At 45.1% G+C, this 26058-nt stretch overlaps 1 protein-coding gene across 1 annotated transcript in view; it reads right to left on the bottom strand.

Moving 5' to 3' along the window:
• LOC129329083 (lysosomal acid glucosylceramidase-like) overlaps positions 1–25563 on the bottom strand; it is a 58201-nt gene extending 32638 nt beyond the window's left edge. The window contains exon 1 of the mRNA XM_054978513.1: positions 25529–25563. The gene's annotated coding sequence lies outside the window, so the exon portion shown is untranslated. The remainder of the gene's footprint in view (positions 1–25528) is intronic.
• Positions 25564–26058: the final 495 nt, after the last annotated feature.

The following is a 26058-nucleotide window of genomic DNA, read 5'->3' as shown; positions in this document are numbered from 1 at the left end:
CATTTTGTAGAAAGAGAGCTGGAGAAACTCATTAGCATAACTCATTAGCATATGTCACACCTCTTGCCATCACCAGAAGTGTGTCATTAGTATAACTGATTTGCATATGCCACACCCCCTGACATCACCTAATCTGGCTGTTTTGGACCCAATCCTGGCCATTCAGGCCGAAATTGGGCCCAAAATGGCAAAAAGGGGCTGAAAATGGCTGAAAAGGGGCCCAAAATGGTCAGGATCGGGCCACTGATGAGTGGGAGAGTGATCCACCACCCATCAGAGGCCCGATCTGGGCCGTTTCGGCTCCAATCCAGGCCAAAACGGGCCCAAAATGGCCGAGAGTCAGGTGGGCAGGGCCACCTGACATGTGACCTCTTTGGGGAACTGCCAGAACTGCGTACTTGTGCATTCCCCTTCGAAATGAGCCCTGTGTGTGTGTGTTTTAACTGAAACGCAGCACAGAAATCACCGTATATGATAGCAAAATGAAAGCCCGCCCATGCAGATAGCCAAATCGACACACTGAAGCCAGCCAGGATGATCTTTCCAAGTCTGCATAAAAGTACGAGTTGTTACACACACACACACACACACACACACACACACACACACACACACACACACACACGTAATTACACGTCTCCCAACACCACATACAATACATGCTGCATCGGCAAGCAGCAGCAGCTGGAGGGGGGTGGAGAACAATGTTCTCCTTTTGCACAATATATATACACAAACACAGGGAGCTCCCTTACATTGAGTCAGGCTGTTGGCCTATTAACGTCACTATTGCCTACTCGGACTGGCAGCAGCTCTTTCACCGTCACCATAGGGAAGCAGCGGAAATTCATCCTGGGACTGTCCACTACGTGCACAGCAGACGCTCTAACACTGAGCCACAGCTCTTTTGCATATACACACACACCGCCGAAAGATGAGTGAGTTTAGGCGAGCATAAAGCAGAGGCATGCAGGGAGGTTCACGGAAGGGAGCCGGTTTCACCCGTTGCGAAGCCATCCAAGCCCCCTCTATTGTGTGTTTAGGGATCATGATTTTATTACCAGGCAAATGCCATTTCTTATTTATTTTATGCCATTGATAGTCCGCCGAAATTTCTCACTGAGGGCCAAGCTACACATGACGAATGACACTTGAACAGCAAGTGTATTTCTCCCTGTTCACTTGCCCTCCACTAAATCCACTTGCCGTTCAAGTGTCATTCGTCATGTGTAGCTTGGCCCTGAGACTAAAGGCAAATTACATAGTGTGAGATTCGTACAGTCAGTATCGAGGATATTTCAATAAACAATGCCATAGGTTAAATAAATGCAAGTTTACACAGACATAACCGTAGCAAAAATTCAATACAGAGTTGAAGAAATGCTGGGACAGAGCATAAGCAATTGTAAGACTGACATTAAACAACATAGTAGGACCATACTTTAAAGCAACAGGTAGTACATAGAAGCATACCCTTAAAAGCAACAGATAAGACAAAAGGCAACATATTGGTGAAGTCTTTGGTCTCTAGTTCTGTCTGCTGAAATCAGGGCCCGGCAGAACTTACTATCCTTCCACCGGGCCTTCAAGACAGAGTTGTTCCGCCAGGCATATGGATGAAGCTGGGCCTCCGCCAGCCTGAAAAAAGGGGTGTATAAAATCTTAACCCTCCCTGTGGAAGGCTGTCCATCATCCTGTTTTAAATGTGTATTAATACGCTGTTGTTTTAATGGAGATGAATTTTTATTGTATTTTAATATGTTGTTATCCTCCCTGAGATGGCTCGCGGGGAGGGCGGAATAGAAATTTTAAATGAATAAATAAATAAATAAGAGGCAGACACTGAATCCAGGACTTGTCATGTGCAAAGGGGATATTCTTCCATAAAGCTTCCGCTGAGTGGAAGTGGGCAAAAAAGATCTGAATTCTTGAAGGATGGCGAGACCTGGCTGAATTGCAGGAGCAAGAATGAGATTAAGGCTTCTAGTCATCAAGTAGTTTTCTAGAGGATAAAAGGAACTGATCCATCTATCTATCTGTCCCCGTTTTTTATCCCACTCTTCTTCATGACAGTTTCAGGTGGGTAGCCATGTTGATTTGTAGTAGAAGAGCAAGAGGTTGAGATTTCGAGAGTCAAAACTCCCTTTTGTCAGGATAGCTGTATCTGACGAAGGGAGCTCTGACTCTCGAAAGCTCACACCCTGGAAATCTTGTTGGTCTTTAAGGTGCTACTGGGCCTGAACCTTGCTCTTTCTCAAGACAGTGTACATGACTTTCCCACCCCCATTTTATCACAACAATCCTGTGAGGTAGGCTAGTCCCAGAGCCTATTACAAACATACTGTCTTGCACTGGCTCTCTAAAAAATAGGCCAGAACTCAAGTGTTACTGGAACCTCTGAAAATGTAGTGGTTCGAATGTCAGACTAGGATCTAGGAGAAATCCCTGCTCTCCCATGCAAACTCACTGGGTGACCCTTGGGCCAGTCATATCCTGTTTGCCTAACCTGCCTCACAGGGTTGTTGTGTGGATAAAATGGAGACGGGGGTGATTTTGTAAGCCATTGGGGGTGTAAATGTAGTAAAAGCGGGGTATAAATGAAACGAGATATAAAGGAAGTAAATAGAAAAAGGAACTGCAAGGAAATATGCATTGCATACTTCCCCAGTTCTTACTCCACTGACTACCTGTTGCAAGGGTGGGAAAGGAAAACCACAACAAGATGGCCTCATATAATGTGTTTTGTATCAAGAGATAGTGGCTGCTTCCACACACGTTGGATAATCCACTTTCAATACTCTTTAGTGAACATTTGGAACTGCTTTTCCATGTGTGGAACAAAAAAATCCACGCCCAAAGCATTGCTAAAGTGCATTGAAAGTGCATTATTTAACATGTGTGGAAATGGCCACAGTTGGTGATTCCGCACACGTTGGATTATGCACTTCCAATCCTCTTTATAGATCATTTGGAACGGATTTTTATAGATTTGGAACGAAATCCACCTTAAACTATTGATAAAGTGCATTGAAAGTGCATTATCCGATGTGTGCGGAATCATGTGTGTGTTATGAGTAACCCTATGAATGAGAGACCTCCAAAACGTCCTATCATTAACAGACTTGCTCAGATCTTGCAAACTGGAGCACATGGCTTCCCTTATTGAGTCCAGCCACCTCGTTTTAGGTCTTCCTCTTTTCCTGCTGCCTTCCACTTTTCCTAGCATTATTGACTTTTCCAGAGAATCTTGTCTTCTCATGATGTGACCAAAGTACGATAGCCTCAGTTTTGTCATTTTCGCTTCTAAGGAGAATTCAGGCTTGATTTGAACTAGAACCCACTTATGTGTCTTTTTGGCTGTCCGTGGTATCCGCAGAACTCTCCTCCAGCACCACATTTCAAATGAATCAATTTTCTTCCTGTCGGCTTTCTTCAAGAGACACTACTGGGGGAAGATAATGACCACAGACTTCTGTTTTCTACGCCAACCATGTGTTCCCCACAACACCTTGCATTCCAGCCTCAGAGCAGTCGCATTTCAAGTACTAGAGCTTGGGGAAAACACAAAATCCCTTTCTCGTGTTGCAAAACCTCTGTGATGCAAATTAAATGACACAACCCACAGAACCCCATCTAGACACTGCCTGAGGAGTAGATTACTCCAGATACACATCCCGATAGAAAAGCCAGAAAACTTGCACGTTTCTCTACTCTTTCTGACCCAGGGCTGAATTTAATGGAGAGTGAAACAAAAATAGAGATACGCCCGGTGACTCCACACTGAACCCTACCAATCTGGTGGAAGCAGAGAGCATTTCCAACTCCCAACCCCCTACGTCTCTCTTAGAGATTTGGGAGAAGAATTGGGACACTAAAACAAACCTGGAGCAATTTTAACTCAAATGTGCCTTCAGGCTCCATTCAGCTCAGACCCATGTAGGGGTTCCAACTCTGGGTTGGGAAATTCCTGGAGCAAGGCTGGAAAAGGTGGGGTTTGGGAAGGGACTTCAGGTGGATATAACGCTATAGCAGGGGTGGCCAAACTGCAGCTCGGGAGCCACATGTAGCTCTTCTAGACATATTGTGCGGCTCCCAGAGATCTGAGTATCGCTGTGGCCATACATTTTATTTTAGTTTAGTTTATTTCCCTCCCTTTCTTTCATTCTCTCCATGTCTTTCCCTCCCTTTTCCTTTTTTCCTCCCTTCCTTCTCTCTTTCCATGACTTTCATATTGTCAATAAAAATATTGGAGTTGCCAGGTCTGGCTCAGAAAATACCTGGGGACTTCAGGGGTGAAGCCTAGCAAGGATGTGACATCACTTTTGTGATGTCACTTCCAAGTCAAAGGTCAGGTGGTGGATCTTCCCAAGATCCACCCCTTCTGATGATGTCACTTCCAGCATTCTGCACCAAAACTCCACCCCTTCCTGTGATGTCACTTTCAGGACACTCCCCCAAACCTGCCTCTTCATCTGAGGTCACTTCCATGCATCATGTCTTGCGGCTCTCAAACATCTGACATTTATTTTATGTGGCTCTTAAATTAAGTTTGGCCACCCCTGCGCTATAGAGTCCACCGCTGAAGCCGCCATTTCCTCCAAGGAAATGGATCTCTCTGCAGGGATCCCATTCCCCAGTGGGGGTGGGGGAATCCTCCACGTCTATCCTCTGTCCCCTACCACGCCTAGCCTGGCCGGTGGGGAAAAGGTGCGGGAATAGGCCTCCCGTATGCACTCCTGGGGCCACGCGATGACGTCACTTCCCAAGAGTCACATCATTGTGTTGCCCTGAGAGAGCTCCCATGCTTTGCCACAGGCCACTTTGGGCCCCAAATGGGCCAAATCAGGCCAATTTGAAGCCCAAGTTGACCTGCTACGAAGCGCGCGCAAGAAGAACACAATGGGAGCAGCAAAAAGGTTCCAGATTTCCCCGCCTACACACTCCTTGTCACGGTCAGGGCTAGGGCTCCCACTGGGGCGGAGGCTGAGCTGAGCGCTGGCCTGCGAGCAAGAGTCCAAAACACGCCGAGGTCACGAGCCGGGGAGTCTGTCCATCAGGGGCGCGAGCAGAGGAGAGTCAGGGAGCCGGACCGAGGTCTGAGAGCCGGGTAGTCAGTTTCAAATGGAGACAGGCAAGAGGTGGTCGGGGACGGAGCATACACAAAGAAGGTCCCAGTTTTGACTTTGAGCATCTCCCAGTTAAAAGGATCACAAACGGGGAACAGCACTGCAGCTTCATAGGTCCCCTGCCAAACAGGAGGCAGAACCTCCGACCCGCCATAAAACTGGATGAATTTTACAAATTCAACTTGTATTAGATCACATTTTTATAAAATGAAGAGATCCAGGTCAGTCAACAAGTCCTGTAGACATATTACGGATTACTGATACCGGCTATTTGAAAATTTGATCCATAAGAGCGGCTGGGCCGGATCAGACCAAACAGTTCTCTAATCTCGTCCAACTTCTTGTTTCTTGTAACCCATTGGGTTAGTTGCATCAATGATTGACACTCAGGTTACATCTGTCTTGGGTCATGACAAATTTCCTTGTCACTGAAAAAGCAAGTTCAAGCAAATCCTGGTATGGAGAAACGCCCTCCATTCTAGAATTGGGAGCGAATTTTATTTCTGAGATGGAACCCAGCTCCGAGTTCATAGCTGGCAAAGAAGGATAGGTGCCAGGTGATAAGTCAAGCCCCCAGCACAGAACAGTCCCACGCTTACAGAGTCTGGCCGGAGTCAAACAAAAGGTTTAAAATCTAACACCTCTGCTAGAAAGTCTAATCCAAAGGGACAGAGATGAGGACAGCCGAAAGACAAGACTTGATTTTCTCCCTTTGGGGACAGGAGGATCAGAACTGAACCCCAGAGCAGGACAGAGTGTCAAAGGAGAGGTTATAAATTCTCTGAACAACAACATCATTAGGATAGGTATAGACAGGGGTCATTTTGTAGAAAAAGAGCTGGAGGAACTCATTAGCATAACTCATTAGCATATGCCACGCCTCGTGCCATCACCGGAAGTGTGTCATTAGTATAACTGATTTGCATATGCCACACCCCCTTGACATCACCTATTCTGGCTGTTTTGGACCCAATCCTGGCCATTCAGGGCTGAAATTGGGCCCAAAATGGCAAAAAGGGGCCGAAAATGGCTGAAAAGGGGCTGAAAATGGTCAGGATCAGGCCACCACCCGTCAGAGGCCTGATCCAGGCCGTTTTGACCTCAATCCAGGCTGAAACGGGCCCAAAATGGCTGAGTCAGGTGGGCGGGGCCACCTGACATGTGACCTCTTTGGGGAACAGCCGGAACTGCGTTCCTGTGCGTTCCCCCTCGAAATGAGCCCTGGGTATAGAGTTTAGTGGCTTGCGTATTTTCAGTTTCTTTTTATCCGTGCTCAGCCTTACACTTTCCAGACCATCTGTGCCCTTTTTAATTGTTCATAAACAATATAATTTTTTCATATTGTTTATGAAGAATTTAATAGTTCGTAAACAATATAAACTTTTAAATATTTTCCACGCTGTAACCCTGATCTCTGTAAATACGCTCCACCTACTCAGTCCTACTTTCCAAAGGACAGTAAAAGGGAGGGGCAGCAGGCGATCTAACCATCTCTTCGCCACAAAAGTGCAGTAGTTCACCCCTAGGATAGAGAGTATGAATGAGGTGAGAAACACGGAAAGCATTAAAACAGCAATACGGGGACAGAGAGCTAGACAAGACCTTTTCAGATTTGTTGGTGGCCGAAATTGGTGTTGTTGCCCCCCACCCTGGAGTAATGGCAAGGAGTGGCATTGCCAGGAAGAGACCTGGGACCATCACAAATTCCACATTCTTTCTTTGGAGGGCACAAATTCCCATAGCTGAATCCTAGTACAGGTACAAAACCTAAAAACATTGAAAATTGCAGGATTATTATGAACTAAATTCAATAAATATCCCCTAGTACCGGAATCTCCAACATGCAGCTCGCCAGCTGCTACAGAGCAGCTTATAGATAGCTTTTAAAGCCTTTATTTCACAGGATTTTTCTCTGCGCTGCTGCTAATTCCGGGTTGTTGTCTGTTCTGTTTCTAGGACAGAACAAAACTTGGTAGGAAGCCAAGTGATGCGGGTGGGGAGGGGGAGTAGCTCAGGATAATTTTTATGATTCGGACGCAGCTCTCATTAAAGAAAAGGTTGGTGACTCCCTACTTGCATCAGGTGTACAGGAGACACAAATTTAAGACACAGCAATCAGGTCATTGAGAAAGCAGCATGGTATAGCCCCACCTTGTCACATTTCAGGAGCTAAGCAAGGTCAAGCCAGGTCCGCACTCGGATGGGACACCACCAAAAAGACTGGGGCTGGTTTATAGAGGAAGGCAATTGCAAACCACCTCTGCTCCTCACTTGCCTCAAAAACCCCTTGAAGGGACCACCGTAAGTCAGTTGCAACTTGACAGCACACACAAACATACAATCAGGTCATCAAAGTCAGACTGAATCTTCAGAGAGATAAATCCAACATCCAATAAACACGAAAACTGTGTTTAAATCTTTTTAGAGTTCCACAGAAGCCGAAGAAAACGTTTGGAAAGAACCTGGAGAACTTCATGAGGAGAGCTTTAAACTGATGCCGCACGGGGCAGGGGACGATCGACATGGTGATTTCAATGACGAAGTGAAAACAGTGGAGACCCACCTGGGTAGGACAGGTCAAACAAAGGTACAAGGCTACAAGTGTCTATATACCAATGCCCAAAGTATGGGCAATAAGAAAGAGCTTGAGCTTCTATTGCAAACAGAGGGCTACGATATAGTAGGAATTACTGAGACTTGGTGGGATGGTTCCCATGACTGGAATGTGCTAGTGGATGGGTACGAGTTGTTCAAGAAAAACCGGAAGGGTAGAAGAGGGGGTGGAGTGGCGTTGTATGTGAGGAGAGGGCTTGATTGTCAAGAAGTTATAGAGAATGGGGCGGACAGCCCAGTGGAAAGCATATGGGTAGAAATAAGGGGAGGAAGGACAAAGGGTATTATTGTTGGAGTCTGCTACAGACCACCTGACCAACGAGAAGAAACAGATGCTGCCCTCTTTGAACAGATTGGTAGAGTATCCAGACATCAGAACCTTGTAATTATGGGTGACTTCAACTTCCCCGATGTGTGCTGGGAGACAGGCTCAGCAAAGCATCATGAATCACGCAATTTCCTGACCTGCCTGGCCGATAACTTCCTTTTTCAAAAGGTGGAGGAAGCTACAAGGGGCTCAGCCATACTAAACTTGATATTAACCAACAGGGAAGAATTGGTAGATGAGATGAAGGTGGTGGGGACCTTAGGGGGAAGTGGTCATGTCCTCCTTGAATTCTAGTTGCAGTGGGGGGCCAAGGAAGTTCATAGCCAGACTCGTAGGTTAGATTTTCGTAGGGCCAACTTCGATGAACTCAGAGGCTTGATGAGAGTCATTCCGTGGGGGAGTGTGCTGGAAGGGAAAGGAGCGAGTGAAGGGTGGGCCATTCTCAAACACGAGCTTTTGCAAGCTTAAGCCCTCACTATCCCAGCAAGATGGAAACATGGTAAGGGCTCCAAGAAACCAATGTGGATGTACAGAGAGCTCCAGAATAAGCTAAGGGAGAAAAAGGAAATGTTCAGGAAATGGAGAGAAGGACAGACCTCTAAAGAGTAGATGAGGGTTACTAGGTACTGCAGATCAGCCATCAGAGAGGCCAAAGCTCAGTACGAGCTGGGTCTGGCCAGGAGGGCTCGCTACAATAAGAAAAACTTCTACAGATATGTGAGAAGCAAACACAGGGTAAAAGAGGCAATTGGACCGCTGTTGGGCGTAGATGGAGAAACTCTGATGCAGGACAGAGAAAAAGCAGACAAGCTGAATGACTTTTTTGCCTCTGTTTTCTCCCTGAAGAACTCAGGCACATCTAGAGATAGTAGAAAATGTGGCAGGAGACCTGAGTGGCTAATTGACATTGACAGAGAGATTGTGGAGAGGCATCTGGCTGCACTGGATGAATACAAATCCCCTGGGCCGGATGAGGTGCACCCAAGAGTGTTGAAAGAACTTTCTAGAGAACTTGCAGAACCCCTGTCCTTCATCTTCAAGGCCTCCTGGAGGACTGGGGATGTGCCACAAGATTGGAGAAGAGCGAATGTTATCCCAGTCTTTAAGAAAGGGAAGAAGGATGACCCGGGAAACTACAGGCCGGTCAGTCTGACTTCTGTTGCTGGGAAGATATTAGAACAGATTTTAAAGGGATCAATCTGTAAGCATCTGAAAGACTGCTCAGTGATCCGGGGAAGTCAGCATGGTTTTGTTCCTAACAGATCTTGCCAGACCAACCTTACTGGATCGGGGGAACTCTGTTGACGTGATTTATCTGGATTTCAGTAAAGCTTTTGATAAGGTCCCCCATGACATTCTGATGGGCAAACTGGAAGACTGTGGACTGGACTATAGGACAGTTCGGTGGATAGGGAACTGGTTGGAGGACCGCACTCAAAGAGTGGTGGTTAACGGCGTTTCATCAGATTGGAGGGAGGTGTCCAGTGGGGGGCCGCAGGGCTCGGTTTTGGGCCCGGTACTTTTCAATATTTTTATCAATGATCTGGATGAAGGAGTGGAAGGGCTGTTCATTAAATTTGCTGATGATATCAAATTGGGAGGAGTAGCAAACACCCAAGAAGATAGAATTAAAATTCAACAAGGCCTGAATACTCTGGAGAAGTGGGCAGCTGTGAATAGGGTGCAATTCAACAAAGACAAGTGCACAGTATTACATCGGGGTCACAAAAATGGGAAGCACAAATACTGGATGGGGGATACACTTCTGGGCAGTAGTATATGTGAAAGGGATCTTGGGGTAAGAGTGGACTGTAAACTAAATATGAGCAGTCAGCGTGATGCGGTGGCAAAAAAGGCTAATTCAATCTTGGGTTGTATCAAAGGGGCCATGCTGCTGGTGTTTGGAACTGATTCCCTCATCTCTGACCTCGGCTTGCTATTGTGGACTTGGTTCAAGAATAACCCCTTTGGACTCGAAGCTGTAAGTGCTGTCTAACCTGTGCCTGAACCTTGGAACCGTGATTTCTCCTGCTCTGACAGCTTGGGAATTTGCCCCTGCCTGCTACCTATGTGAGTCTGTTATCAGGATACTTTTCTTCCCTTGTGGGGTCTCCATCTTCCAAGGAGTCCTCCAGCAAGGATGAGCCAGGGCACACCCTGACATTTATGTAAGCAAAAGGATTCTGCTGTCTCCCAAACCTTGCTGAATTTGAAGCGCCAACCTTCTGGAAATTGCAGAAGGCTGCTTTGGACCCAATCCTGGCCATTCAGGGCCGTAATTGGGCCCAAAATGGCAAAAAGGGGCTGAAAATGGCCGAAAAGGGACCCAAATTGGTTAGGATTGGGCCGCTGCTGAGTGGGAGAGTGAGCCACCACCCGTCAGAGGCTCGATCCAGGCCGTTTCGGCCCCAATCCAGGCTGAAACCGGCCCAAAATGGCCAAAAGTCAGGTGGGCGAGGCCTCTTTGTGGAACTGCCGAAACTGCGTTCCTGCGCGTTCCCCCTCAAAATGAGCCCTGCCTCTGCAGCTCATACGGTAGCGAGGGGGGGAGGGCAATGGAGTCTCTCATCCTTCCCACTCATGCTCTCCTTGCCACCTTTCCAGATTTTAAACAGCGAGGAGGGGCTGGTAGTGTGGCTCATCACCGCTGTCTCATGGCTCAAACAGCAGTGAGAGGGGCAACACCTATTGCTCCTCCCCTCTGCCTACCTGCACCACTGCTGCCTCTGTGGCTCAGGTGGTGAGGGCTGACATTCCCACACCTCTGCCACCCACCTGCCTCCTGGCCTTCCATCTACTTCCTCCACAGCAAAGAAGATAAATGAAGCTGGGCTGACAGGGGTGGACCGCATGCCTGTGTTTCGGAGGATTTAAACTCAACAACTTAAAAAAAAACCTTCTTGGGGTTTTCTGCAAACCTGGAGGTCCTGCCTCCCCAGCCTATAGAAAGATCTCCTTTCTCTCTATGTGGCCCCAGTGTGCAGGTTTTAGTATCTACAGATAGGACCATGTTGAGAATCAGATATATTAATGTTCAGAGAAGGGAAGTAGAAGCACATAAACATGTGTAGAACTGCAATTAGCGGTTTCCTTCGAAGAATAAAATCTTACAATCTATAGAATTACAGAACTCCTTGATCTACAAACACTGGACCACAGACCCTGTGTCCACGCATAACGTATCTTGCCTTTGGAAGCAAATTATTATCTACAATGCCCGAATGCCTCTCCACCAAATTCCACATCCTCCTATAACCAGCCCCTGGGCAATTCTGACATCAAAGAATATCCCGCATGAGGTGCGAATATTTGTTTGATAAGATAAGGCAATTAAAGAAATGCCACAGAACGAAAACAGACGCATGGGTGTAACCAAAGATCTGTCAATGAGAAGTTTATTGCTGCAGGTGAGATACGTTGGCCTGATAAATTATCCCTGGGCCCTGGATGCAGCTCTAGGGAAAAAAGAATTGCCAGCTTTTTAAAAGGATAGGCTCTGAGTACCAATTCCTCTTCCAACCTAGGCACTGGTTATCCTTGAGAAGCTTCACATGATGACCCATATACTACAAAACCGAAGAGGGGCCGTGTTTGTACACCATCACATCCAGAGAAACACTAAATATACGAACATGTGAATTTTATGTATACACCAACAGCAATGACTTACTCAAAGAAATCAGAACAGATAACAAAAGTATCATCAACGTATCATTCGTGATACTTGAAGCGTTCATTAAGACTCTTGGCTTGGAATCCAGCGTTCTAATTCAGACATGTACAAGTGACTAACCATAGCTTCACCTATGACCATAAAACCGTCTATCAAACCCAAAATAGTTCTTACGTAGAATAGTATGGAACAGACTGAGGAGAGACCGGTTGGGTGGATCAAAGATCTGTCAGTATAAAAACGTTCTATAATGCATCTGACCTCATCAAAAGAACTGACATGCCCTGCATCTCTATATATAATGCTTTCTGTTTAATGAATTGGTTGGTATCCCAAACATAAGATGCAACTTGGATAATAAAGAGGTTCTAGAAAAAAAAATTAAATACTGCACAAAGGGTCCTCCCAATTCAGAACTATAACCTGACACTAAAGGCCCATTTGGTACTGGAAAGCCCATTTTGATTTCTGCTTAATGGCTTCTATGTATTATTGGGCTTATTAACCAGCAAAATACATCTTAATCAAACCCTGATCCACAGGCGAGAAGCTCCAAAAGTTCATCTTAAGCAAACAAACTAATCTGAACACATCCACTAGCATTCTAAAAACATTTAGCAAAATCCTCATGGGGTTAGAAAGAAATTTCCTTGGATTCTTCCCCCAGCTGTTTTGACAGCTGCCAGGAGGAGATGGAACGAAATTGGTAGGCTAAGCAATAATTTGTGCATTTGATTTGCATAATCAGGAACATGTATAATATACAAATGAAGCTGTCTCCATTAAAGGAAGTGGAATACAACAATTTTTTTCTCTTCATTTGCTGTTTGACAGGAATAAAACGGTGGAAATCTGCATACCTTGTAATCACATGCATATTAATGATCACATGCGTATTATATGACTGTTCTTATTTTGTACTTGGCTTAAATATTATCCTTATTGCTGACAACTTTTTTATCCCAAGGCACGGGTCATTCTCCCCACCATTTTCCCCACATTTGATTCTCAAAACTGCCCTGACAGGTAAGGTGGGCTAAGAGGAGAAAGAGGCAGGTGGTGTGGCACTGGTCAGGGAACTTCACAATTGAGTCAGAATTTGAATCCAGGGCTCACCAGCCCTACAGAAGTACTGTAATCACTACGCCACACTGGCTCTTAAAGGCAGATTACCAAAAAGTAAAACAATACAGACAGCATAGAACATGAAATAAGTAAGGCAAAGTTAGGAAAAAAAACACAAAACAAAAAAGGTATCAAGCATGAAATATCATTATCAATGTAGAAAATGAAATTTTTAAAAGTAGAAGACAGTTGCAATTAGAGAAGAACAAAACACTGATTTATTTATTTTACGTTGTTTGTAGTCCACCTGTCTTGCTGAGGCTCAAGGCAGAGTTCATAGTGTGCAATTAGTACAGCCAATATGAAGGATATTTCAATAAGCAACACCACAGGATTTATAAATGCAAATTCACATAGACATAACATCAGCAAAAATCCAAGACGGGGTTGAAGAAATGCTGAAACAGAGCATAAGCAATTCTAAGACTGACATTAAACAACCTAGAATTACTCAGAGGAATCATACTTAAAGCAGCAGATAGTACATAGTGGTGAAGTCTATGATCTCTATCTCTTTAATGAAGCATCTCTCTGAGACCTCCTCCCTACAATACAGCCCTCCTATTGTAGGATACGGATTTAATGAAAGATTTATTATACATTTCTGTGCCTTTCAGTATTATGCACTTTCACTATTCTCAGGAGCTATTGTAGTATTTGTAACGCAACTTGCAAGAAAATGACACTTGAAACAAAAGACCAAAGAAGAATGTATGTTAAACATGTTAATCGCTGTGAGAACTGAGAATTAACAATACAATGCTTGCTATATGGTAGAGATGCACCTGCTGTATGATTTAATACAGAGAACTCTTTGTAGAACTGTCTATGCAAAATGTAGCAATAGAAGACTGTAGAAGAAGATAGAAAATATGTGAGTAAAAGCAAGAAGAATTTAACTGTAAGTCCTATTCCTTAACCCAGTCAGTCCCACTAGAAGATAAGAATTTTTCAAAACGCCAGCCAGGCGTTCCAGGCTCCACCCGACAAACAGGGCCAGCAGTGCTACCTGTTGTTTCGTCGGCAGGACCTCCTCCGGGGCGGTTATAATCACTGTTAACAAGCACAAAAGTAAATACTCTAATACATGTTACAAAACATACAAAATAACACATTCTGCCCACATACTCACAAGTAACAGAGCTAATGTCTCCCAAATACACTTAACACAGTCAAGTAGTCAAAAGCAGAGCGGCTGAGATATCCTCAGCTCCACCCTTGAGCACAATTTAAAGACATAACCATCAAATCACAAATGATCATTTAAAGGTACAGTAGTATGTAAACAAATTATATAAAACAAGATAAACTGATTTCATGATTCAAACCGTTGGGCTCCAAAGACTGTAATTTATGAATCCACATGGATTCCTTTCGCAGCAAAATTCTCCTGCGGTTGCGTTCTGGTAAGTCCCTGGCGGAAAATAAAACAGTGAGGCGAAAATCATCCTCCCTGTGATTTTGCAATGCATAGCAGTCCGCTAAAGGAGCATCCGCCACTCGATTCCTAATACGTGAGATATGTTCCATCACACGTGTTTTGAGGGCCCGTGTTGTGCTGCCCACGTATAGTAGGTTGCATGGACAGACAATTAAATAAACAACCCCTGCAGTTCTACAGGTTGTGTATTGTTTTAATCGCACAGTCACCTCTGTCCCTGGGATCATGATTTTATTACCCATTATAGTATTAGGGCATATACGGCAACGTCCGCATTTAAAATGCCCAATGGGTAAAAGTGAACCTCTAGTGACTGGATTGTACGTGGAGTGTACTAACAGATCCTTCAAATTTCGGGTTCTCCTATAGCCTATTATTGGAGAAAATTCACAACCTTTAATCCCTTGAAGCAAGTGCCAGTGTTTATTGATTATACGTTTAATCTGATTTGACATGGGGGTAAAATCCATAGTCCAAACCGGTCTGTCTGTCCTATCACGTTTTCTAGTCAAAAAAAGGTCCTGTCTCCTAGTAACCACAGCACGTTGATGAGCATCCCATAGTATGTTCTCAGGGTACCCTCTGTGTCGAAAAGCCTGCAGTATATTGTCCGCCTCCTTCTCCCATTCTGTTGGGTCAGAGGTGTTGCGTTTGATCCTGAATAGTTGACCATAAGGTATGTTGTAACACAAATGTCTCAGGTGATGGGAGCTGCCGCACTGTCTGTAGACCACAATGTCCAAAAAGTGAATGCAGGAACTACTAGTCTGCCAAGTAAATTTGATGTCAGGATGGATGGAGTTAATCCAATTCCCAAAAGCCTCTAAACTGTCTGCTTTATCCAAAATGAGAAAACAATCATCGATGTAACGAAAATATACAGACATAATGTCCAAGAATGGGTTCATTGCCACATTATATACATATTCCTCCCACAGGTGTGCCATCACTAAATTGGCCACACTAGGGGCTGTGGCACACCCCATGGCCACTCCCTTAATCTGAAAATAAAATTGACCGGCAAAACAAAAATAATTCTTCTCCACCACTGTATCAAAAGGTTGTAATAAAAACTCAGTGGATGGAGTCTGATGCTCGCGTAATCAAAGAACTGCTTCCACAACAAGCCGTGCTTGTTAAGAGTGGTTATGACCACCTCGGAGGACGTCCTGCCGATGAAACAACAGGTAGCACTGCCGGCCCTGTTTGTCGGGCGGAGCCTGGAACGCCTGGCTGGCGTTTTGAAAAATTCTTATCTTCTAGTGGGACTGACTGGGTTAAGGAAAAGGACTACCTGGTTAGCCCACAGACGGCATCCCTTTGGCATTTCCCTTTGGGACTTGTTCTACACGGCCGTCATTTCCTTCATTTCTTCAGTGGACATTCACAACTTTAAATCTATAAACAGCGGTTTGAGGCTGTAATGACATTGTTTATTTGTCTTCAATGTTTGATTCATTGCTTCGACTCCTTTAACAATATTGCCACTGTGCTTTTTCACTGTGTCAGTGTGTTTATGCTGATTTCTTGTTTTTTTCCTTCACATGTACCTTTGTACCAGTCGTGCTTGTAAGCTAAAAGGGGGACTAGAGCAAACATGCAGTCCAAAGAATCTAGAGCTGTTCCGCAGTTGGTCACTCAATCATCTTGCCCAGAAAGAATGGGTGATAATTGTCCGTATCACTCTACTCTAGCAATGGTCTTGATTCCCTCCTCTTTGAGTGACCAAGGAAAAGTCCCCTTAGTCAGCGATTCATTTATGATGGACATCAGGGCCTCTAATGTGATCTTTCCATGATGTTCGCTACCATGATGGACATGGATCCAGAGTCCAAGTGGTGGCCTTCACAGATCCCAAGATCCTGTCGACCTCCATCACGGTAACTGGGTTGAAATAATCCATAAGCGGACCAGACTTTAGACATTTCTAGCATCTCAGCTATATTAATCAGCCTCCTGGTTAATATTTATTTTATTTATAGTCTGCTTTTCTGGCTGAGACTCAAGGCGGATTACACGGTGCAAGTCGGTACCACTTCCCCAGCACGGAAAAAGTGCGACAAAGAGAAAAAGTAGATGCTTTAAAGGACCTACCCACGTGCTAAGAACTGATGTGGCTCAGAGGCAGAGCACCTGCTTTGCATGCAGAAGGTACCAGGTTCAATGCCCAGCATCTCCAGTTATAGGGCCTTAGGTCACAGGTGTTGGGAAGAACTTTCCTCTTCCTCGGAACCCAAGCTAAATGAACCAGTGGAGTAACTCAGGAAAAAGTAGTTTTGTCAGCTTCCAGCCCTATTGTCTCCAGTGGAAGTAAATCAGGTGCAGTAGCACCTAGTCAGCGGAGTTCACTCCCTGGAGAAACCTGCCTTGTATTTTCCCCAATGGCCATCTGTTAGCAGGTAAATCCTTTTCTTTTTTAAAGGAGACCATTTGTGTTCTTTGCATGCTAGCTTAGAGGCTTTGCTAGGGAGCAAGGTATGAAGATTTTAAATTAATAGATACAAGTTTTATCAAATTTCCTCTCTTCTGCATGATGTGCTACATCTTGCTCTAACAATCCTCTTCTATACAATTATTCACGGCATCGTTATCCTATCTTGGCACATCCGGCAACTTTAAACGGCAGCAGCAGAGACTTCATAGCATCCTGCTAGATTAGACCAAAGAGTCAGGCTTATTTTTCCAGAAATCCCACAAAAGCAACAGCCCTTTAAGCAGATCATCGGGGGTCGGGGGGGGCTGTGTTTCAGACCGCCATAGGGTTGCCAGGCCCCCTCAACCTCCCGGTGGGGGGATTGGGGCCTGGCACTCACCTTTCCAGGGGGGGGTGTGCGCATGCTCCCACAAGCGTAATGATGTCACTTCCGGTGAGTGATGTCATCATGCGGAGCCCCCCCCAGAGTGCGCCCATGCTCCGCAGGGGCTTCGATCGGGGCTGCTGTGGAGGGCAGGAGTGCTCCTGCCCTCCACAGCGACCCAAAATGGGCCCGGTCCATGCCAAAACGGGCCCGAAACGAGCCCGTTTGGGCATGGATCGGGCCCATTTTGAGCCGCTCCACAGCGGCCCTGATCTGGGCCAAACTGGACTGATCCAAGCACTTGCTGCATATGGGAGAGCATAGTGCCGCAGGGGGACGCACACAGGTAAGTGGGGGCGGGGTGTTTGGGGTGGGGGCAGGGGATCCCCGCCCCCACCGGGGGTATGGTATCCCTAGACCACCATAAGCTCAATCTGGGCAGGACATCCTTCCTGGGGAATGCAATGTCTATCACCCAACAGACTGGCTGTCCTCATGGAGATCTGTACTGGCTCCTCAACAAGGAACCCTTAAGCTTGGAATTCAGAAGGCTTTACAGAATATCAAATATTAAGGGAGACTTGGTACAGAATGTCCTTCAGGTGCTGCATTACTCCTAAGGACGTTGCAAAAGCTAATAAAGATTGTAGTGTGAAGTGCTGGAAAACGGATGCAATATTCTATCACATGTGATGGACATGCAAGAAAGCAAGGAAATATTGGATCGGAATACACAAAGAAATGCAAAAGATATTAAAGTTTCGCTTTGTGTTGAATCCTAAAAATATGTTATTAAATATCTTACCAAGTAATATTATAAAACTACATAGCAAATTAAATATATGGGCACAGCAGCAAGAGTAGTATACACAGCAAAATGGAAGGCAGAATCCTGTTCAGATTTGACAGAATGGATGAATAAGCTGTACGAATATGTATCAATGGCAAAATTACATACATAATAGGCCAATTCTAGAATTTCAGGAAAAATTGAAAGCTTTTTTTGATTATGTAGCTGAAAATCAAGAAAAACTAAGAACAATTATTAGTAATATCAAATTAGTTATCAAATTTGTAATTTAAAATAATTGAATAAAATTGAAATAATTTTTGAAATAATAATTGAAATACAATTTGTAATTTAAAATATTGAATATAAAATGTTGAATATAAATGTATTTCAATATAAGTATGTATGGGGATGGTGGGGAGAAATACTTTGTGGTTTATATATTCTGTTATATATAGCTACCTCTGATTTCTTCTTTTTGTATCCCCTTTTATTATTATTTTCTGTTTCCAAAATAAAAATAAACCATTTGAAGGGGGAATTCAGAAGGCATTTGAAAGGCAAATCAGGAGGCAAAGGTGATTATAGGAACCAGATCAGAACAAGACTAAAGGAAGGTCGAATGTTATTGGTTGGAGTTTTTTTAAGAACAAACAAGAATCTGGTGATTTATTGTGATGCAGGCTTTCAAGGGCCCACAGCACTCATTGTCAGATGCTTCCATACACGCAGCCTGCTTCCCAGCCTACAAATGGATCCAAGCAAAGATCTATACATCCAGAAAACCCACACATGGAGATGAAAGAAACAACCCTCGTGCGGCTTACCCCCAGCATCCACTGTTGAGAGGTAGACTGCCTCTGCAAATGGAGGTTCTGTCCAGCCATTGCATCTAACAGCCATTGATTATGTTTCTCCTGCGCGAGTTTAGCGACTCTTTCAAAAGCTATCTAACCTAGCAGTCAGCACCATCCCTTGCAGCAGCGAATTATGTTTGGCGGTTCAAGTAAATTAATCCAGTCTTTGAAGTTCTGCTTCCAGTTTAGAATGAACAGGGCCAGGGGAGAAAAAAGAGAATCAGCCTCATTAACGACACCAAGACCTATCGGCCTCTGAGCAAGACAGCTAACAATCCATTTTAAGTCTGTATTATTTATGCGTTGTGAGTTCCTGTCATAGCACAAATGAACTAGACACTATAAGACAACAGTCTACTACTCAAAATGAAAAACATCTGTATGAATGTGAAGCAATCTGTAACGAATGTGAACTGTATGAATGTGAAATGACTTTAATTTAATTTATTAGATTTCTTGCCCGCCCTTCCCACAGAGGGTGAGAACATTAATAATATTATATTAATAATATTACAATAATGTTAAACAATTCATAATAACAAAATGATAAATAGACACAATACAAAAGTTAAAAACCCACACCCAAGGTCAGCTTTTCAACGTTAGCATACAAACCACCCTCCTCGGCTATCAAGGGGGTATATTACTTGACAGGTGGAACAAGGCCACCACAGAGAGGCCGAATGGGCAGTTTGCCCACGCCTCAACCACAACCATAGGCCTGGCAGATCCCTGGTTCGAAACTTCGAATCTGACCACAAACTCACTAACTCCTAGGAAAGATAGTCTTACCCCTCACCACCCCCATCACAGCAGCAATATGGAGTCTATTAAAACAGAATGTACAGGATGTAGTAGAACGAATGACAAGAATGTCCACTGGGAACAGTGAGAGATGTCCAGGTAGGAGATGCCGATAGATTGGCATGGGCTCCGTTGAAATACATTACAGTGCACAAAAATTGCAAAGAAAATGTGAACTGGTTTAGCGAAACTGGCTCTGAACCTGGAATGACAGCTCCCAGAGTGGAATGACAGCTCCCAGCATGGAATGACAGATGCTGGGAGTTAGATCTGTGCTCTAAGACAGGAATGACAGCCCCCCAGAGCAGAATGATGGTCCCTGGGAGTGGCGCATTTTCGGAATGGAGTGACAACCATCAGAATGTAATGACAGTCCCTAGGCGCAGCATAGATGTTCTGAGACTGAAAATCGAAATAGTCACGCATCTGACGAAGAGAACTGTGATTCTCGAAAGCTTATGCTACGGTAAAGTTGGTTAGTCTTAAAGGTGCTACTGGACTCTTTTCGATTTTGCTACTACAGACTAACACAGCTGAGTCTCTGGATCTGAGACTGGAATGACAGCCCCCAGAATGGAATGACAGTCCCTGAGACCATGTTTGTTTATTTAATTCGATTTGTATCCCACCCTTCCCGTGAACGGCCTCAGGGCAGCAAACAATAGAAATAATAACAATAAATACAAATTTAAAACAGAGAACTATAAAAACCAAATCACAGATAACAATCATTCAATCTTACTTCCAATTTCAAGTGCCGTCGACAAATTCCATAGGCCACTATCAAAAAGCATAAAAAGCTTTAAAAATCCAGCCATTCTATAGCATTGGGGCAGGACGGAGCATGCAAAGGCGGTCAAAAGGAGGGACAGGACGCCGGCTCTCAACCAAAGGCCCAGTGGAACATCTCCGCCTTGCAGGCCCCGTAGAACTGCAACAGATCCCACAGGGCCCAGATCTCCAATGGGAGTGTGTTCCACCAGGCCGAGCTGAGGTCAGGCAAAGATTCCTTGGGCCGGCGACCACCAAGAACTGCTTCTCCACAGAGCACAAGGCCCTGCTCAAGGACTGGAACGACAGCCACCAAAGTGGAATGACAGCAAATGCCTATAGCAAGCTTTCAGAATAACAGTATCATACCAGAAACAATTCTTGTACCAGAAACAAGGGAGTAGCAAACATTGCTTTAAGCTGGAATTGCAAACGCAGGAGGAGCACAGAGGAAAAACAGTTTCCTAGTTCCTTCCAGAAACTATACCAGAGGTTTCTTTGCATGACTTGCAAAGTACAGATACAGGAACAACCTCTGGGGCAGTACTTTTTGTTATGAGCCGATAAACATACCAGCACATGCTCAATGTCCCCAGAAGGTCTCCGACAGGGCAACTTCACATCAGAGGATTGCATCAGGTCCTGTTGCAGCCGGAAACTAGGGTTTCGTGCCACTTGCCTACCATCAGCTGCCATAAAACTGCCAATTTATTTCATTTGCAAACAGTATGTGCCTTCAAGATAACATCAAACCCAGTTTTGTTCAATCATCACTACTGTGTGGATAAATCTGCATTTATAAATCCTTCCTGTCATTGCTGTAGTGAACAGTGGGTAAGAGAGTGTGTCACGAGGTGGAGGTCGGCGTGTCACCTGTGCTTGAGAGAGTAGAGAGTCAGGCAGTTGGGCAACTGGTCAAAATGGGGGGAAAGGCCTTATCAGGCTATGAGGAGATTTAGATATTTAAGATCTTCATAGATCATGGAAGTACACATCACTTCATGTATAGGATGGGATTTTTTGCAGAGGGGCTGTGGAGGTGGGTACGGTGCCCCCATCACTCAAGCAGGGTGTAATACTTAACAAGAACATGGAGGACAGGAAGGAAGCACACCTGGACACTGTGGGACTCTACGGAAGAAAAGTGAGGCCTGCTGGAGAGACAAAAAAGTCCCACAGATCACAACTTGGTATTTGAAAATCTGGAATTATTTAATAATGGAAAAGATTGCAGACCAAAAAATGACAGAAAACACTAATTATGACTCCACCTTTCTCAAAACTTGGCAGCCCGTACTGGAATATATAGAGAAACAACATTCATCGACAGATAGTCACATACATTCCTCATTCTACGAGTGGTTTGGATACTAAGAGAGTGTAATTCTCTTTTTTTGTTGATCTAATGCCTAGTCACTTATACAATTCTCCATATGATTATTTGGCATAACTTCTAGTTGTTGTTTAATCTGAAAGCTGACTGTTAATGTACAAATTGTTATAATTTGTTGTAGTTACATATGGCAACGGATTAAATAAAAAAAAATTAAAAAGTGAGGGCAAAGATGGCACTTGATTTTGAGAGCGCCCGAAGAGTTTGCTCACTCCTATCTTTTGGTCTTTCTTTCCCAAAATCAATACCCCCCTATATGTACTATCTTAACCATCCTACGATACTACAGAGCTTTCTTGTTTGCAAGATTGAATATTATACCCACAATGGTTTTACAGGGAATATTTTTTAATAGACCCTATTAAGACAGAATTTGCCCATGTGGCCTTAATAGGATCGATACATCCTTTCATGCCCTGCTCAAATGCAGGCTCTTCGAAAATATAAGGGATTATTATATTAAACCTTTAATAACCAATCATCCCCTTATACTCCAGAAACCCGGGCTCTTTTGCTTAGTGATAAGTATCCTAAATTTACCTTAGAGAGTGCCCTCAAGTCATAGCTGACTTATGGCGACCCCTGGTTGGGTTTTCATGGCAAGAGACTAACAGAGGTGGTTTGCCATTGCCTGCCTCTGCAACCCTTTGTCGGAGGTCTCCTCATCCAATTACGAACCAAGGCTGACCTTGCTTTCGGACGAGATCAGGCTCACCTGGGCTATCCAGGTCAGGGATATACCTTAGCAATTGCAAAATACATCTCAGTCCTTTTAGCCCTTGCCTGCAAAAATAAGGACTAAGAATTTTCCACTGCTCAAGATTTATGAATTAATGAGCTTCTAAGGGAATAAAAAGAAAGGGGGGAGACGGCATGATTTAGTCTTGTCAACAGTACAGTCAGTCTAAGGCAGCTGCTACCAAATTTTATGATGCTAGAAGGAAACAGACTAGCTGTCAAGAGGGATAACTCATCAGGCAGTGCTGATCTGGGGAATCATTTCACAACCTCCAGCCTCATGAATTAAAACATAAGGTATTTCATTCCACGCTAAGGTTTGGGATTCTGGTTGTGGAGCAATGACCCTGGTACCAGAGACCGTTATTCAACTCTGGGGGCTGTCATTCCAGCCCCAGATCACTGATACCAGTCACAGGGGCTGTCATTCCACTCTGGGGGCTGGCATTCCCATCAAAGAGCAGTTCATCGAGTCTCAGGGACTGTCATTCCACTCCCAGGGCGGGCATTCCAGTCCCAGAATGTTCATTCATGCCACTCTCAGAGGCCATTTTTCCACTCTGGGGACTGTCATTCCAGCCCCAGATCACTGATGCCAGTCTCAGGGACTGTCATTCCACTCTGGGGGCTGTCATTCCCATCATAGAGCAGTTCATCGAGTCTCAGGGACTGTCATTCCACTCCCAGGGCGGGCATTCCAGTCCCAGAATGTTCGTTCATGCCACTCCCAGAGGCCATTTTTCCACTCTGGGGGCTGTCATTCCAGCCCCAGATCACTGATGCCAGTCTCAGGGACTGTCATTCCACTCTGGGGGCTGGCATTCCCATCACAGAGCAGTTCATCGGGTCTCAGGGACTGTCATTCCACTCCCAGGGTGGGCATTCCAGTCCCAGAATGTTCGTTCATGCCACTCCCAGAGGCCATTTTTCCACTCTGGGGGCTGTCATTCCAGCCCCAGATCACTGATGCCAGTCTCAGGGACTGTCATTCCACTCTGGGGGCTGGCATTCCCATCACAGAGCAGTTCATCGGGTCTCAGGGACTGTCATTCCACTCCCAGGGTGGGCATTCCAGTCCCAGAATGTTCGTTCATGCCACTCCCAGAGGCCATTTTTCCACTCTGGGGGCTGTCATTCCAGCCCCAGATCACTGATGCCAGTCTCAGGGACTGTCATTCCACTCTGGGGGCTGTCATTCCCATCAAAGAGCAGTTCATCGAGTCTCAGGGACTGTCATCCCACTCCCAGGGCTGGCATTCCAGTCCCAGAATGTTCGTTCATGCCACTCCCAGAGGCCATTCTTCCACTCTGGGAGTGGTCACTTGAGTCCAGAGCAGGTTACTCTAAATCTGTTTCACATTTTTCTTTGCAGCTTTTTGCGCTGTGTAATGTAGTTCAAGGGAGCTCAAGCAAGTCAAATGGCATTTCTGGCTCCCATTATATCCAGCGGACCTTCAGGCATCGCCCATCGTTCTCAATGGACAACCTTGTCATTAATTTCTCCCTAACAAAGCTGTTCACAAGGCGTTGAAAGAGCTACCGACTATAGTTATACACAATCCATATTGTAATTGTCGTGCAATCACAAAACAAACCATGCATTAAACGTCATGAATCTCCTTCTTCTTAATACCTACATTTCTACTCCCAGAGATAAATCTGAGCTACTTCCTGACCATTTCCTCAGTTACCTCATAATTCTTAAAGTGCTACGTGAATCTTAATTTAGGTGGTAGATCCAGAGGAGTTAGCCGTGTTAATCTATAGTTGCAAAATAGTAAGGAGTCCAGTAGCACCTTTAAGACTAACCAACTTTATTGTAGCATAAGCTTTTGAGAACCGCAGCTCTCTGCATCTGACAAAGAGAGCTGTGGTTCTCAAAAGCTACAATAAAGTTGGTTAGTCTTAAAGGTGCTACTGAACTCTACTAATTTAGGTGCATAGCCATCTTGGTGTGCAGTAGAACAATTCAGCAGCACATTTGAGAGCAACAAAATTTCCAGGGAATAAAGCTTTCCAAAGTCACAGGTCTAAAGAATGTTTTAGGTAGGGAGCAGTGTTGGTCTGCAGTAGAACATCAGGATCGGAGTCCAGTGGCACCTTAGAAACCAACAAGATTTTCAGGATGGAAGCTTTCGGGACACTACAGAAGGAAAGCTCTGACTATCGAAAGCTTACACCTGGACAAACTTGTTGGTCTCTAGGATGCCACTCGTCCCAAGTCCTGCAGATCTGAAGAAGGGAGCCCTGACTCTCAAAAACTTACACCCTGAAAACTTGTGGTCTCTAAGGTGCCATTAGACTCAAATCCTGCAGGTCTGAAAAAGGGAGCTGTGATTCTCAAAAGCTTACACTCTGAAAAACATGTTGGTCTCTCGGATGCCATTAATCCCAAATCCTGCAGGTCTGAAGAACACAGAGCTCTGACTCATGAAAGCTTACACCTTGAAAACTTGTTGGGTTTCTAGGATGCCATTAGTCACAAATCCTACAGAACTGAAAAAGGGAACTGTGATTCTCAAAACCTTACACCCTGAAAACGTGTTGGTCTCTAGGATGCCTTTAGTCACAAATCCTACAAAACTGAAAAAGGGAGCCGTGATTCTCAAAAGCTTACACCCTGAAAACGTTGGACTCTAGGATGCCGTTAGTCACAAATCCTACAGAACTGAAAAAGGGAGCTGTGATTCTCAAAAGCTTACACCCTGAAAACGTGTTGGTCTCTAGGATGCCGTTAGTCACAAATCCTACAGAACTGAAAAAGGGAGCTGTGATTCTCAAAAGCTTACACCCTGAAAAACATATTGGTCTCTAAGGTGCCACGGGACCCAAACCCTGCAGGCCTGAAGAAGGGAGCTCTGGCACTCGAAAGCTTCGACCCTGTGAATCCCAAACCTGCAGCTTTAACAGGCTGCATCAGCAACTCTCGAGTACCCCGTCTGCCTGAACTTGGAAGCCGGAGGCAACGGGCTGAAGTAGGCAAAAGGGAAAGCAGAAGCAAAGCCCCCCTTTCTGCACAAGGCGCCCCCCACTCCGCCCTCCAAACGGTGCCCCAAAAAAGCGTCTCCTACCCAGCGCGCGTGGGCTTGCTCTCCTCCTTCGCCAGCCGCAGAAGGTTCAATGGGCTGAGCCTGCACAAGTCACACCGTTCAAAAGGAAGCGATCACATGATTCCCCCAAGTCACATGACCCGCATTTTCCTGCTGCAGCGAGGAGGAGGAGGAGGAAGAAGAAAGGGAGAAGCGGGGTTTGCATTTTTCCTGCCTCGGTCCCTTTGGGCTGCCGGGGGGCGATTCTGACACCATCATTTGCTCTCACGGGACGCAAACGAGCCCGCCTTCATGTTTACTCGGAAGTCACTGAAGGCATTGGATTTAGGATTGCAGCTTTACTCAGGAGTAAAATGCCGTCGAGCTCAGTAGCGTTTTCGTCGGAGTTCGCGTACCTGCGGCTGGGTTGCACAGACCTGTGCTTGCGCTTTTAGAAAAGATTGGGGACATTGTAGGGTTGCCAGCTTCAAGTTGGAAAATTCCTGGAGATCTTGGGGGTGAAACCTGGAGAAAGTGGGGTTTGGGGAGGGAAAGGACCTTGGCATGGCATA

The sequence above is a fragment of the Eublepharis macularius genome, chromosome 1 (assembly GCF_028583425.1).
Source record: "Eublepharis macularius isolate TG4126 chromosome 1, MPM_Emac_v1.0, whole genome shotgun sequence".
Lineage (NCBI taxonomy): Eukaryota > Metazoa > Chordata > Lepidosauria > Squamata > Eublepharidae > Eublepharis > Eublepharis macularius.
Note: the sequence above shows the minus strand (reverse complement) of the source record. Positions and strands in the feature narration are given on the sequence as shown.